General features: G+C 34.8%; 1 non-coding gene across 1 annotated transcript; it reads right to left on the bottom strand.

Moving 5' to 3' along the window:
* Positions 1–13,173: 13,173 nt before the first annotated feature.
* On the bottom strand, positions 13,174–13,282 carry LOC126693288 (small nucleolar RNA R71). The gene has a single exon (XR_007645270.1). It is a non-coding gene; the product is annotated as a small nucleolar RNA R71 (small nucleolar RNA).
* Between the last annotated feature and the right edge of the window lie 2,582 nt (positions 13,283–15,864).

Consider the following 15,864-nt stretch of genomic DNA (forward strand, 5'->3'; position numbering starts at 1 on the left):
CCTTCGTTATGAGCTTATTTTCTCTTCAAAAGAAAATGTATAATGTCAATAATTCTAAAAATATACTTAATAATATACTCAATTTTATAATTTGTTAACTTATGCCAATATTAGTTGTTGACATTTTCTATTAAATACTTACTCATACAACTCACAACCTTTTATCGATCACTTACAATGGTACAAGTTTACAAGTTGTGAAATTGATAATGAAAATGGTTTTTCCTGCATCACATTTTAAAGAATAATTTTATAAAAGGTGCAATTGTACTTTTATAAAATAAACTAAATCAATTAAAGAGTCAACGAAAATAAACTCATCCAAACGCTGTACTATATACTAATTCATATCTGTCTATTTTAGAGTTGGCTTAGTTATGTAGCTCTATTTACCAGTTCCATTCAGAGAAGAATTCATTTTCCAACTCTAATTGAACCAAAATATGCAACTAACTTTCCCGACCAGATCATGTCATTTGCTCGATTTGTAACAGCTCTTCAAAGCCAATACGAGGGTGTTTCTTATATTATTAGAGATCATGGAGGCAGGCCCAGACTTGAGGCAGAAATTGGTTGGGATACAATTTTTATGATAGACTATTTGGGTTCATGGATGGCAGAGATGATAGGTATAGGTGAAGTCCGAAATTGGGTACGAGAAGATTATTATTCATTCTGATTCTCAGATAGCCGTCGACTGTATTAGCCACAAAAAGAGTTGCCTCAAGGGCCATGCTGACCATCCTTTCTGGTATTGAAAACTTGTCTAGTTACTTTGATTGATTTTGTGCACTCTTTATTTGCATACATTGAGAACCTAACTGGGCCGCAACTTTTATGCTGATGGCTCAAAGCTGACTTATACAAATGTCTTTATGCTTTTGGATCCTGGTTGACACCGGGATTCTCTTTCTCATATCGTAGAATGCTACAGGCCAAACGTATTATCGATTTCAATAAGTTGTTTTTCTTTGTTTTCAAAGCCCCGCCTTCCCTTCTCTCTCGTCAACCAAAAAAGAAAAAAGCGAAGAAAATGGTTACTTGAATCACTTGTTTTTCAAGGTTGGTTAAGGGGTGGCAGTACGTACCTTTTAACTGGGTTGATCCCAATTACTTGAGTTCCCCATCTCAGATGCTTTCTAGGTCCGAACCTAAGCGAAACATCTATCTTATAGTATGGGACATAATATCAAATTTCTTCTCGTTAGGTTTTAAATCCCTGGAAAACACAATATGTTTAACGTAATTTATTAGTCAAGTAGTTACTTAGATTAATTATTCAGATTTAGATTAAACATTCATTACATGTAACATGTATAATGAAAATCTAAATAACACAAGATGTGATGATCTAGGAAAATCAATAAAACAACTCATTTCAAAATAAAAAGACCTGAGAGAAACTATTCCAAGAAAACAATCCACTATATCAAGTTGAGATTTACAATCAAGAATATCAATTTGTAGTAAATCTAATACAGTTACCAAACTAGGCTCTAAACTCCACAAACTTCCTTGATTTGGATCTGTTCTCCCATGAACCTTGCGATCTTCAATATACTTGATAGCTGAAGGCTTGGCTATAACTTTACTCCACCGGTACTAGCAATATGGATTTGGTCTCCGGTATGTGCTTGATAGAGTTAGAAGGTACAGAATCTCACAGATCTCATATGAGTAACTCTCAAGACTTGAAAAACATGTATTAGGATTTTCCTTTTATACCTAGTAGTGTTGCACTCAAACCCTAAACTTTTCGTGGGCTGTTGGGCTTCAATTAAAATTTTGCAGATTGCAATTCGATCAATCGAGGCTTCTCTTCGATAGGTCGAGCTTGACAAATTTTCAATTCTTCTTTCTGCAGCTTGTACGTTCTTGAATCTTGACTTGTATCAACTTGAGTAACGTTTAAAACACTTCAAAGACACTAAGATCTTATACTAGCATGTTTTTGTTCTTGATTTGCCTACATACAAAAAATTTAGTTCCTAAACATTTATGACTAACTATTTAGAACCTAAAAATCTCCCCCTTTAGCAATCCATGGCAAAACTTACATTCAACATATATTGCTCAATTCAAGAACTAACCCAATTACAATAAATTTACCAATACAATTCAATCACAATCTACCATCTTCAAGTTGCAATAGTAGGCAACAGCATCATGAAAGAATTAACTTGTAAATTTCTAAAACATTGAAAACAAGCCATAAAGGCACATGTGGAAAATATAGTAAAAACATAACTTTGAATCACAAATCCAAAAATAAAACAAGGTAACCAAAGGAAACCAATATATCTCACAGTCATCAAGTTTGTGAAACAAGTAAAATAAAAACAATAAAAGAAAAGGCTTAAACAAAGCTAAACACGAGAACTCCCCCTAAGTACAATCACGACTACTACTCCCCCTTTTTCTTACGTATTGCCAAAGGCAATCATCTCAATTATCCAAGGGTGGATGTGGTGGAAAAGAACTCCTATACTCATTGAACTCAACTCTCAAAGTAGCAACATCTGTGATCAGTGAGTCCAAGAGCTATCTATGTGCCTAAATCATAAAAAATGTCTCCATCATGGTGTGATGTGACGACTGTGTTTCAAGCACTCTCTCTAGCATGGAGCAAAGAGATGGTGAAGCTCTAGAAGTGCCAGCAACAAGAGCATCCTCATCATCACCATCAGCAACAACTGTAGGATCCACAGATGGATCAATTTGGATATCTCCTTAAGGAGTGATAGGCCAAGAATGATTGACCCCTTTGGTAAATTAATCAATTAATTAGCTAAGTTAATTAATTAGATTCAATTACATGCAATAGGTGTGGTAGCACAAACAAATCACCAACTAAGTTAAATGCAGCGGAAAATAAATTTGATATAGATGATTTGTTTATGAATGGGGAAAACCACCAAGGCAAAACCCTACCAGGTGAATTTAAGGTTACCATTCCCGAGAATTTACTATTATCAAAACAAGCAGTTACAAGTGAAAGGAATCCTAGTACCTCATACCAACTTACAGTTGAACCCTTACCCTAATACCTAATTGGACTTGCATTGTAGTGGCAATCTCTCTGTTCAATGCATGGCTCCCAGTGCGCAACTAACTAATGATGCATGGATCACAGTATGTGATTAACTCCACAGCAACCCTTTGATTGTTGTAGTTGATTTTGCAGCAACTTTACATAGAAACACCAATAAGATCTTCAATGTTAGTGCAAGAGACTTTGCTTGGTTACAGAACCCAAAGGTGTACAAGAAACGTAGTAAGAACTCTTTCTTCTATAGGAGGAGTCTAGGGTTTCAAAAAGAAAACCTTGTGAAGCTTTCTAAGGTTAAGTTTTTCTTTTTCCACCTCCTTTAACTAGGAGCTTAATGGGCTCTCCTATTCCAAATAGGTTTACACAAACCTTGGGCTTTCCTAGTCCAATAAGGATTATACAAAACCCATAAACAAATAGCCTTTTAGAATTTTTTTTTTTTTTTTTTAAAAAGTTGCTGCCTATAGTCTGAATCCCGTAAGCTTGATAGATCGAAACATATGTCGAGATTTAATGAATCTCGACAGATCAAGCTTTTGTTAAGGAGGTATCGAGACCTACATATTGCACTTTTCTTAAGCAGTTCTTGAGTAATCTTTCATGTCTTCAATGTAACCACTTGTAATGATCATCTTGAACCTACTTATATTTACCCAAATACAAGTAAAGTGCATTTTGTTAAAAGATATGCCAATTACATAAAAATATGTCTTTAACAATCTCTCCCTTTGGTAATCCGTGACAAAACCACTAAAGTACATTGAATGTCCTAGAATACATTCTACTCAAAATTACAGAATAAATAAGCTTAGTCTAAAAGATCTGAACCTTGGAAGTTGCTGCAAGAAGATGGTTCGAAATCTTGACTTGGCTTTAACTTGTCTTTCCTGAAAGGCACTAAACAAGCACATCAAGGTATCATGAGGAAAATAATGATAAGTTAAATAAACAAGAAACATGTGTATAAAGAGAGAAAAAAAACAACACATGTGAGATAAAGAGTGAAACACATACATCATCATGAAATATAGAAACAACACATGATGTATGTAAATGGTTACAAAACCAAAAGACACACAACACAAAAAAATATATCAATATCAAAGTATATCAAACTAACTCTCCCCCTGAGATAGTTACAACAAAAACTTTCTTCCTTTTAACAAGAAGTTCTCCCCCTAAGTCTATTACTCCCCTATGAGGAATGACATTCAATTCTCAAAAGTCTCCCCCTTTTTGACACGATTAACAAAGGGCATAAAAAGCCAAAAGACTTTACTAGAGACAGACAAAAACTAATATAGAGGGAACGAGGAGAACAAGGAACCATAGACCTATAAGAAAAAGAAAAATAAGATGCTATGGACACAAAGGAAATGCAAAACGAAGAAAAGTGAAATGCATGCAAGGGTATCTCAATCGATTGAGGAGGTCTCAAGAATCTATCGAGAAGAAGCCAACCTCGATGGATTAAGAATCTGTCGAGAATCTATCAGCCAGACAGAAATTCACTAAATGGATTGAGAAGCTACCGAGAATCTATTGAGACAAAGTCCAGAAAGCTCGATGGATCAAAAATGCGATAAAATCTGTTGAGAAAAGAAGTCTAGGGGGCTTGATAGATAGGAATCTATTGAGGATCTGTCGAGAAGCTATCAAGCTTGATAAAAAAGAGTTTTTCAAAGAGAGGAAAAACACAAAGAGATTAATGCAAACAAGCAAGCTACTCAGACATAAATCCAATCAACATGTTAGGCTCTCAAAAACATCTCTCAACAAAAACAATGCAAAACATTCATAAATCCAAAACACACACACACGCACACACTAAACAACTCTAACAAATTTTATATTTCAAAAAAAAAGTTAAGACAGTTTAGTGAGCATACGATAACACATGTATCCCTTGTGATAGCCAAATCACATTATACCTGCACATGTATCAAAAGTAGTAAAGAATTTGCATGTTATGTGTAAAAACATAGCAAGAGTACATAAATGTCTTATATTATGACGATTTAAGATATGAGAAAATCAATATCTCTCACACACAATCATAATTGCTTAATGAGAACTATCACCTTTGAGGAACATTCTATAACTCCCACATCTCCTAGAAACATGCTTGCAACCATATTTAAAAGCGTTTTTGATTCATTTTTCTTTTGATATTCTTTGCATATTTTTTTTTTCTTTTTGAGTATATCATGTATGGACATATAAGAGAAGGAGAAAAAATACCCAATTATGTTATGCCATAAATATCACAATTTTGCTATGCCGAAGCACACAGATATTATACATGATTGGCAAACTTTAGTGGTGAGATAGTTATTTATGCATTTCTCTTAAGATTTTTTAGTTCTTCCAGTCAAAAAGAGTGATATAAGTGTTAAGTATAAAAGATTAATTAATCGTACTCATCACAAACACGAGCCACAAAACTCACTTGCTTAGTTGGGTATTGAGAAGCTTATCTAAACTACAAGAGATACAAAATTTAAAAAACTTTATTTCAATGGCCATCCAAGGTACACAAGTACTAAAGTACACAAATCACACATTGTTTTTGTATTTTTCTGATTTTTCAATTTTATTTTAATTTTTATGAAAAACAAAATAAAGTAAAACAGAAAACAAACAAACAAAAACATGTTAAACAAACTTAAAAGGAAAGCATAAAACAAGATGCATATGCATGAAAGCATGATTCCAAAGGCAAATAAGAAATCATGCAAAGAGAGTCCTACTTTAGATAGAAAGAATCAAAGTAGAGGACAAACAGAAAAGACAATTAAGTTCTAGGTTCATTTCTCACTCATACAGCATGAGTTTTTGGCCGTAAAGATGAAAAGGCAAGTGTCCTAGTATGACTACTAAAGGACATAGAGGAATTAGAATTCCCCAGATATTGAGTTAAAAAGCTCAAATCTTTTAATAACTCACCAAGGTACAAAGCCTTTAGATAAAGGATGAGACCTATTGAACACTCACTTATGAGAAAACAATTTGAAACAATTAGGATGAGTGTGACAAAAAATACCACAATGGTGACAAACATAAGTAGTTTTCGAACTACTATGCTTCCTAGAATGAGGTCTAACCTTAGAGGTTGACAAAAACCTTAATTTAGGACAATTTGGCCTAATATGACCAACAATATAACAATAATACAAGTGGGGACAAAAACATAATTTTTATTCAACCTAGGAGGAGTTTTAAACTTAGGTTTAGAAACTTCAGCTTTAACATCAGATATTTTAACTTTGTCAATGCTAGCAAAATTAGCCTTCAACTCTTTATTATTCCTTTTAAATGGAGGAATATAAAAATCCTTTTCTTTTGAGTTAGGCTCAACAGCAAGTTTGACACTAGTTAATTTTTTAACTTTAGTTTTAAATTCAACTAGTTGCTCTTCCAAAATTTTAATTTTGTCCACTTGAGATGAAATTTGATTTTTAAATTTCTAATTTAAATTATAGCTTCATCCAATTTTGCAATCAATTCATCTCTTTCAAGTTTGACCTTTTCAAAATTTGCTATTAATATTGTAGAACATTCAAGAGATTTCATACAAAAATTATAAAGCTTGCAATAGGCATCTTGAATATCATCATTATCATTCAACACAAGATCATGTAAATCAAAACAATCAAGAGTTTCCATGACAACGGGGATTAATAGATCACACAACAAAGATTAAAGCCTAATCAGAGTATGTCTGCTCTGATACCACTTGATAGGCCAAGAATGTATTAACCCCTTTGGTAAATTAATCAATTAATTAGCCAAGTTAATTAATTAGATTCAATTACATGCAATAAGCGTGGTAGCACAAACAAGCGTGGTAGCACAAACAAACGATTACAAGTTAAATGCAAAGGAAAATAAATTTGACATAGGTAATTTGTTTACGAATGGGGAAAACCACTGAGGCAAAACGCCACCGGGTAAATTTAAGGTCACTACTCCTGAGAATTCACTATTATCAAAACAAGAGGTTACAAGTAAAAGGAATCCCAGTACCTTATATCAACCTACAATTGAACCTTTACCCCAATACCCAATTGGACTTATATTATAGCAACAATCTCTCCATTCAATGCATGACTCCCAGTACAACTAACCAATGATGCACGGATCCTAGTATGTGACTAACTCCACAACAACCCTTTGATTGTTGTAGTTGATTTTGTAGCAGCTTCACATAGAAACACCAATAAGATCTTCAATTTTGGTGTAAGAGACTTTGTTTGGTTACAAAACCCAAAGGTGTACAAGAAACACAGCAAGAACTCATTCTTCTGTAGTAGGAGGCAAGGGTTTCAAAAAGGAAACCTTGTGAAACTCTCTAGGGTTAGGTTTTTCTTTTTCCAGCTCCTTTAACTAGGAGCTTAATGGGCTCTCTTATTCCAAATAGGTTTACACAAACCTTGGACTTTCCTAGTCTAATTAGGATTATACAAACCCACAAAACTTGGGTTTTCCTAGTCCTATAAAGATTATACAAAACTCAAAAACAAATAGCCTTTTAGAATAAAAATGTTGCTGGCTATAATTTGAATCCTGTAAGCTCGATAGATCAAGACATGTGTCAAGATTTAATGAATCTCGGCAGATCGAGCTTCTGTTAAGGAGGTATCGAGACCTACAAATTGCATTTTTCTTGAGCAGTTCTTGGGTAATCTTTCATGTCTTTAATGTAACCACTTGTAGTGATCATCTTGAACCTATTTAGATTTACCCAAATACAAGTAAAATACATTTTGTAAAAATATATGCCAATTACATAAAAATATGTCCTTAACAAGGAGGATCCACTCTTTGTCGCTTTCCCGTTCCTTCACTTGGTGCTGGATTCTTCTTTTGGGTTTTGCTTGGTTTCAAGAAGGTAGCTCCCATAGGTTCCATCTGATGAACAAGCTCAAAAGAGGAGGAACAAACAACCCTAGATACTCTAAGATCCTAAGGATAGAAACAGGGAAGAAGAGATCCTGCTTCTTAGTCATGTTTCTATTGACCTCTACTATGGTTTGAATGAAAAGAGAAAGGAGACAAATTGAGGCACCAATGACAAGGGCATACAAGAATAAATACCTGTAAAGTTGTGATTTACAACTATGTTTTTATGTTGGCTTTAATTTTGTGTCAAATTTTATTTTATTTCTGTTCAATCATTTCCCTGTATTTTTGTGGGATTTAATGTAAAGGCTGTGTGTAAGAGATTGGTGAAGATTCTGTGAAGATGAAGAATTCACAACTAGATCACGATTGGCTCGCAAATGCCAACCCGTGAAAGGCCATGTGAGAAGCACATATTGGAATTTAAAGAGTCTTTGCCAAGCTAGATTTCACCAGTCACTTCGTGACTTAGGCCAAGTCGCAAGTGACATGTGAAACTTTTTTCCTGAAGCTTTTTGAGTGTGCCTTTTCCCATACCTTTACCAACATTATATAAGCCCTCATTACCCACAAAATTGTAAGGAGTCAAGAAACTTTTGAGAGAGAAAATCCTAGCTAAACATTTGAGAGTTAGAGATCGTATACCCACAATCATCTACACCATTTCTTTAAAGTTTTCCTTTACTCCTACCTCTCCATCTACACATCCTTGAAAGGTTCTTAACCCAAACACTTACCTCACTCAATCTGAGTGTTGAGAGAAGTTTTGGTGCATATGAGAAGCATTGGAAGAAGCCATTGAGTGGCGGATGCAATTTAAAGCTAATTGCACGATCTAGACAACTAGTGAAGAGATGGCTCCATGAAGCCCATTGGTTGCAAGAACTTGGAGGGTTCAAGTCCATTGGGTAGATTAGGCTTGGAGGGTCTCTTTGTTATTCATGTACTCCAATTTTATTCACTAGTGGATCGATTTCGGCTTGGAGGGCCGCAAAGAGGTTTTTTGCTGAGTGCTTCAGTTTCCTCTTTGATAACACATCTTGGTTTATCTTGTATTTGCATCTCTTTTCCCTACTCTTTAAGCTTTACATTTATTGTTTATTGTACTTGCTTATGCCTTAGAGTAGTGTTCTGGTTTTATTATGACTCATTTACTCTTGCTCCAAACTTAATTAAGTTAGAGTAAAAGTAATCAAGTCGTAGTTTAAAATTGGGGGTCTAAATTGGTTATATTGTTTCACACTATTTGAGCTTTTAATTGGTATTAGTGTGGGTACACTTTTTGGATTTCGTTATCCTTGTGTAATCCTAGACCCCTCATTGCTATGGAAATGGCAATGGAAAAAGCTAACATGAATTGTGGTTCCTATGTTTGTGATAATGGCTCTATGAGCATTTTTGGAGACTGTCCTAGTAATAAGCTCACAGAGTTACTAAAATTAAAGAAACATGCTAGAATCTTCTTACACATGCTAAAATGTCTAGAGCATAGGAATCACATGCTTCATAATAGTTTGTGTGAGTCTAATTCCTTCATTGAAAAATATAAGAGAAGGAATAGACACTTATGTGATAAGTTTGAAAGGAAAATTCAATCATCCAATCACAATAAAAAGGAAGATAAATCTTGTTCTAAAAATCAAGAATGCTTATCTCATGCTTGTCTTTTTGCTCATACTGCATTGAAAGTTTTTAACTCATGTTTGTGGTCTATTGACAGTGGATGCTCAAAGCATATGACAAGTGTTAAATCTCTCTTCAAGATTTTTAAAGAAAAGGAAGACGGATATGTCACATTTGGAGATGGTAGTCATTCTCAAGTTCTTGGAAAATGAACGATTGAAATTCCAGGACTACCATTGTTGACCGATTTGTTGTATATCAAAGTCTAAAGGCAAACTTGCTGAGCATCACTCAAATTTGTGATGAGGATTTTCTGGTTTAGTTCTTAAAGAAAGGGTGTGTCATCCTTAGTGAAGATGGCATTCAAGTGTTGAAGGGACTTAGAACTACCAACAATTGTTATGGTGTGGTTCCCAAACCAAATGTGTCATGCCGAAGTGCTCGAGTCAACTTGTTGGAGCTATGGCATCAATAATTTGGTCATGCAAATTACAAGTAAGTAGCGAAAGTCCCTAAACTTGAAACAGTGGTTGGTTTACCAAAGTTCGAAAAAGTTGAGATGACCATTTGTGGACCATGTCAAATGGGAAAACAAACCAAATCAAGTCATCCCAAGGTGAATGTCATTGCTACATCTCGACCTATGGAGTTACTCCATGTTGATCTAATGGGTCCTACAAGGACTGAAAGCTTGGGTGGCAAGAGGTACATCATGGATGTAGTTGATGATTTCTCAAGATATTCTTGGGTGGAATTTCTTAGAGAAAAATTGGAAACATGTGAGAAGATGGAGAAACTTTGTAAGAGGCTTCAAAATGAAAAAGGGAGTTCTCATTGTGAAAATAAGAAGTGATCAAAGGAATTCGAGAATGCGAAGTTTGAAACCTTTTGCAATGAAAATGGGATAAAGAAGGAATTTTCTGCTCCAAAGACACCTCAACAAAATGGGGTTGTTGAAAGGAAGAATCGTGTTATTCAAGAAATGGCAAGGGTAATGCTTCTCAACAAGGATATCCCTCAAAAGTTTTAGGGCAAAATCATGAACACATCATGTCATATTGGGAATCGAATCTTCTTTCAAGTGGGTACCAAGAAAAAACATCTTATGAAACATGGAATGAAAGGAAGCCTAAAGTGAAATACTTTCGGGTATTTGGTAGCAAATGTTTCATTCTCAATGATAGAGAAAATCTTGGAAAGTTTGATGCCAAGAGTGATGAAGGAATTTTTCTTGGGTACTCCTTCAATAGCCGAGCGTATAGAGTTTACAACAATAGAACCAAGACGGTTATGGAATCAATCAATGTGGTCCTAGATGATGCTATTCTGGAAAAGATTATTGAAGAAAGTGGAGATGCTACAAATCTTAAGAAGAATGATGATAATGGTAATTTGTCTCAAGATAGTGATGTTGAAAAGCAATCACTGGAAAAGGAAACTACTCCTATCTCATCAAGAAGAGAAACAAGGTCATCCCAAGTGCCATCAAGTCCGCTCACTCTACCGGAAGTGCAACCTCCACTATCCCGTTATGATGAGCCCTCTACATCAAAGAAATCATCGTCAAGAGTAAGTTTAAATCATCCCAAAAGCAATATAATTAGGGATTTGGATGAGGGTCTTCATTTGAGAAGAGTGATATGCATGAAATATATACAATAAAATACCCTCATATTTGCATCTTTAGCCTCATTATTATTGTAATTTGTAACTGGTTATAATATATCTTTGTTTTATAGGTTATAAGGGCTTTGCATGCTTACAAGAATTATTGGAAGATAAGAAAAATGAAGAAGAAGCAGAGCAAATGAAGTGTAATTGACTATGCCGAAACTACGAGGTGGGCCAACTAATTCAAGAAGGCAAATTGTAGAGAGTTGTAATTTGCAAGCTTGGAGACAAGTGAAGGAAAGAAAAATAAAAATAAAAATAAAAAGAGTTGGATTAATGCTAGGCTGTCGTGATGAAGAAATAGAAGTTTAATTATGTGGAGTCTACAAGTGGGCTTGTGGTCTTTATGCATAGTTGTTAAATGAGCCAAAATAGTCGGTTAAGTGAAGCCTAAAAATCTGGGATTTTCTCCAAACGGGAATTCAACTTGTACTAGGATTCCTTAACCTATTTAAAGGCTCTTTAGGACAAAATTCAGAGGGGCTAGTGCTAGGGGCTGGTGCTAGGGGCTGAGATGCAAAACAGAAAATTGGAGCAAGAGACAGTGCCGCATGTGGCTTCTTTGTACCTTTTCTCCATAATAGCATTGTGACTATTTCTTTCTCTACTTTATTTGTCTAGTTTAATGTTTAGTATTTTATTCTTATGTTTTATTTCAATTACCATGAGTAGCTAAATTTATAATTAGGGTTGAGGATGAAACCTTGTTAAGAATTATCAATAATATTTATGTGATTTGATTTTTCCCACAATAGTTGTTCTTTAATGATTTAAATTGTTCTTGCTTCATATCAATTGACTAAGATGGTATTTTAAATATAAGTTCAATCATGTTTTTCTCATGATTTAGGATTTGTCTTAATTAATTGAATACTTGGTTTATTATTTCTTGATTTTAAAATTGGATATCTCTTGTGATTTGTTTGGCTACAAATACAATTGATGATTTGATTTTATACTTAAGAAGTGAAGAAGAAAATGCTTTAGATATTTAAATATAAGTTTTAATGATAATATTTTCCATGGTAGCAAGATTGATTTCTAGATTATCATGTAGTGGTTGGGAAAAATTAATGATCATAAATATATGCTGATATGAATTACAAGGTGGATTCCAAAACATTAATTCCTTTCTCTAGATTGTTTACATCTCTTTATTGCTCTATATTATATCTTTGCTTAGTTTAATTATTTGTTTAGTTTATTTAATTGCAAACAACCAATTTTTATGAAACTAGATTAGGATTAATTTGGTTAAGGTTTAATTAATTTTTCTATATTCATTCAAGTCCCTGTGGGTTCGACCTCGTTCTTATCAAACTATACTTTGGTATGGTTCGTACATTTGCGAGTGCTTTAAAATTTCACAACAAGTTTTTGGCACCGTTGTTGGGGACTTGGTTAGGAAAATAAATTAGGTCCTAATTGAATTCTTCCTTCTACTAGTTGTAGTTAGAAAAAAAAAATCTATTTCTTTGTGCTTGGTGTATGAGAACTTGGATACATGATAAAGAAAATCATCTTGTTAGTTTTGATTATTCATCTGCAATGGGAGAAATAGGAGAAGATTCAAAAACTCTTAGGGAGTTGTTCTCACCCATAACCACCAACCCTCTATCTTGCATAGTATTGCCTGTAACCACTGCTGCACATTTTGAGTTGAAGCCATAGATAATCCACCTTCTTCCTACTTTTCATGGATTGGATAGAGAAGATCCTTATATGCATGTGAAGGATTTTCTTGAGATTTGTGCTACTTGTAAATTCCAGAATTTCACTGATGACTTTGTTCGCTTGTGTTTATTCCCTTTTTCCTTGAAGGATAAGGTAAAAGCATGGCTTAATTCTTTGTCACATAGATCTATCACTTCTTAGGAACTGTTGGTCTCACAAAATTCCTCTCTAAATTTTTCCAATGGCCAAGACCAATGCTTTGAGGAGAGAAATTGCAGATTTTTATCAAGATGAACAAGAGAAATTTTATGAGAGCTGGGAGAGATTTAAGGACTTGATCTTAAAGTGTCCTTATCATGGTTTTGAAACATGGAGACTAGTACGATATTTTTATAATGGCTTGACTTAGATAAATCATAACATGATTGAGTCCATGAATGGTGGTGGATTTTTAAGTCTTGTAGATGATGAGGCATACAAATTTCTTGAGAATTTTTCTAAAAGTTCACAACAATGGGATTTTTCCAACCGTAAAGAGAGATTTGCCCCTGCAATTAAGAAAGGAGGATTGTATGAAGTTAGTGAAGATTGAGACATAAAAGCTAAGTTGGACAATCTCACTCGTAAGGTTGAGGCTTTAGCTTTAGGTAGAGGGATGAATTTTGTCAATCAAGTTCAAAGTGAAACATGTTTTATTTGTGCAAGTCCTATGCATACAACACAAATGTGTCCTTCCGCAGCTGGGTACCCTGATTTTTATACTGAGCAAGGAAATGCACTGAATAATTATGGAAAACCATTTGCTAGTCCATTTTTAGAGACATACAATCCAAATTGGAGGAACCATACTAATTCCTCATGGAGGCAAAATCAGCCTCCCACAAATGTAGGTGGACAACAAGTGCATCAACAAAGTCAATTTCGTCCACCTACTCAAGCAGATCCTCCTATTCCTCAATCAACACCTCAGTTTGTAGCACCACCAAGACAACAACCATCATTGGAGGAGTCTCTCAAAATTTTCATGCAATCAACTAGCCAAGCCATTCAAGAGATGAAAAGTTCCACCCATTTGAATACTCAAGCTATTTCAAAGTTGGAAAATCAAGTTAGCTAGTTAGCAACCCAAGTTGGAGAGAGGGAAAAAGGAAAGTTTCCTAGTCAACCTATACCTAACCCAAAAAGGACAATATGCCATCAATGGTTCTTCTAGTTCTACTCATGGACAAGAACATGTTCAGTCTATTACTACCCTTAGGTCTGATAAGCAAGTTGATAATCAAGTGAAAATAACAGAAGTGGAGGATAATGAAAATATTGTGTTAAAGGAAAAAAGAACTCATAGTTCACATGATGATCATGGAGAAAAGAAGGACAACCCACCCGCCACTCCAATTCAGGATCTTAGTTCCCCCTTTGATAAGAGGTTTGTTCCTAAAGCTCCATTTCCTCAAAGGTTAATTGGTCCTCAAAAAAGTACACAATTTGGAGACATTTTAGAGGTTTTTAAGCAAGTGCAAATAAACATTCCATTTCTTGATGCAATTCAGCAAGTTCCGCTTATGCCAAGTTTTTAAAAGATCTTGTGACAATGAAGAGAAACACAAATGTCCCTAAAAAGGCATTTTTGACCGAGCAAGTCAGTTCAATCATTCAGAATAAATATTCAATGAAATGTAAGAAACCAGGATCCCCTACAATTTCATGCAAGATTGGGGATCATCTCATTGAGCGAGCTTTGCTAGATTTGGGGGCAAGTGTGAACTTATTTCCATATTCAGTATACTTATAGCTAGGTTTGGGGGAGTTAAAACCAACAACCATGACACTTCAATTAGCTGATAGGTCTGTGAAAATCCCTAGAGGTATTGTTGAGGATGTGTTGATTAAGGTGAATGCATTCTATTTTCCTGTTGATTTTGTTGTGTTAGACACTGAACCTGCTCTAAATGCTAGTACACAAAGCCATGTCATTTTGGGTCGCCCTTTCTTAGCCACATCCAATGCTTTGATCAATTGTCGGAGTGGTGTAATGAAGATTTCTTTTGGAAATATGACTGTTGAGCTTAATATCTTCCATATAAGTAAACAATTGCTAGACAATGAGGATATCTGTGAGGTTGACATGATTGAGAGTCTAGTCCATGATACTTTCCTACAATCGAGTTATGAGGATCCTCTAGAGGCTTGCTTAAATCTTTTTGGTTGCAATTTTGGTATTGAACACTCAATTGAAGAGGTCAATGCATTGTTAGATTCTATTCCTTTCTTAAGTATTGATAGTTGGCAACCAAAAGTGATCCCTCTTTCACTTTCTTCATCCTCACCCCCATCTGCTATGGAACCACCAAAGTTGGAGTTGAAACTATTACCTGACACATTTAAGTATGCCTTTTTAGGTTCTTCTGAGACCTTACCTGTCATTATAGATTCAAATTTGGATGACCTTAGGGAATGCCAATTGATAAGTGTACTTCAAGAGCATAAGGAAGCTATAGGTTGGTTAATTGCTGATATCAAAGGTATTAGTCCATCTGTGGTTATGCATAGAATTCACTTGGAAGAAAATGCTAAAACTTCATATGAACTACATAGATGTCTAAACCCTATTATGCAAGAGGTAGTGAGAGCTGAAGTTTTGAAGCTTTTGGATGTGGGTGTTATTTACCCAATTTCTGATAGTAATTGGGTGAGTCTAGTTCAAGTTGTACCAAAGAAATCCGGCATAACAGTTGTCAAGAATGAGGAGGATCAATTAGTCCCAACTCATGTGCAAACAGGATGGAGAGTATGCATTGATTATTGTAAGTTGAATGCCATGACAAGAAAAGATCATTTTCCTCTTCCTTTTATAGACCAAATGTTGGAAAGGTTAGCTGGTCATGCTTATTATTGTTTTCTTGATGGATATTCTGGATATAATCAAATTCCCATTGCACCAGAAG

Source organism: Quercus robur, chromosome 1 (genome assembly GCF_932294415.1).
Source record: "Quercus robur chromosome 1, dhQueRobu3.1, whole genome shotgun sequence".
Lineage (NCBI taxonomy): Eukaryota > Viridiplantae > Streptophyta > Magnoliopsida > Fagales > Fagaceae > Quercus > Quercus robur.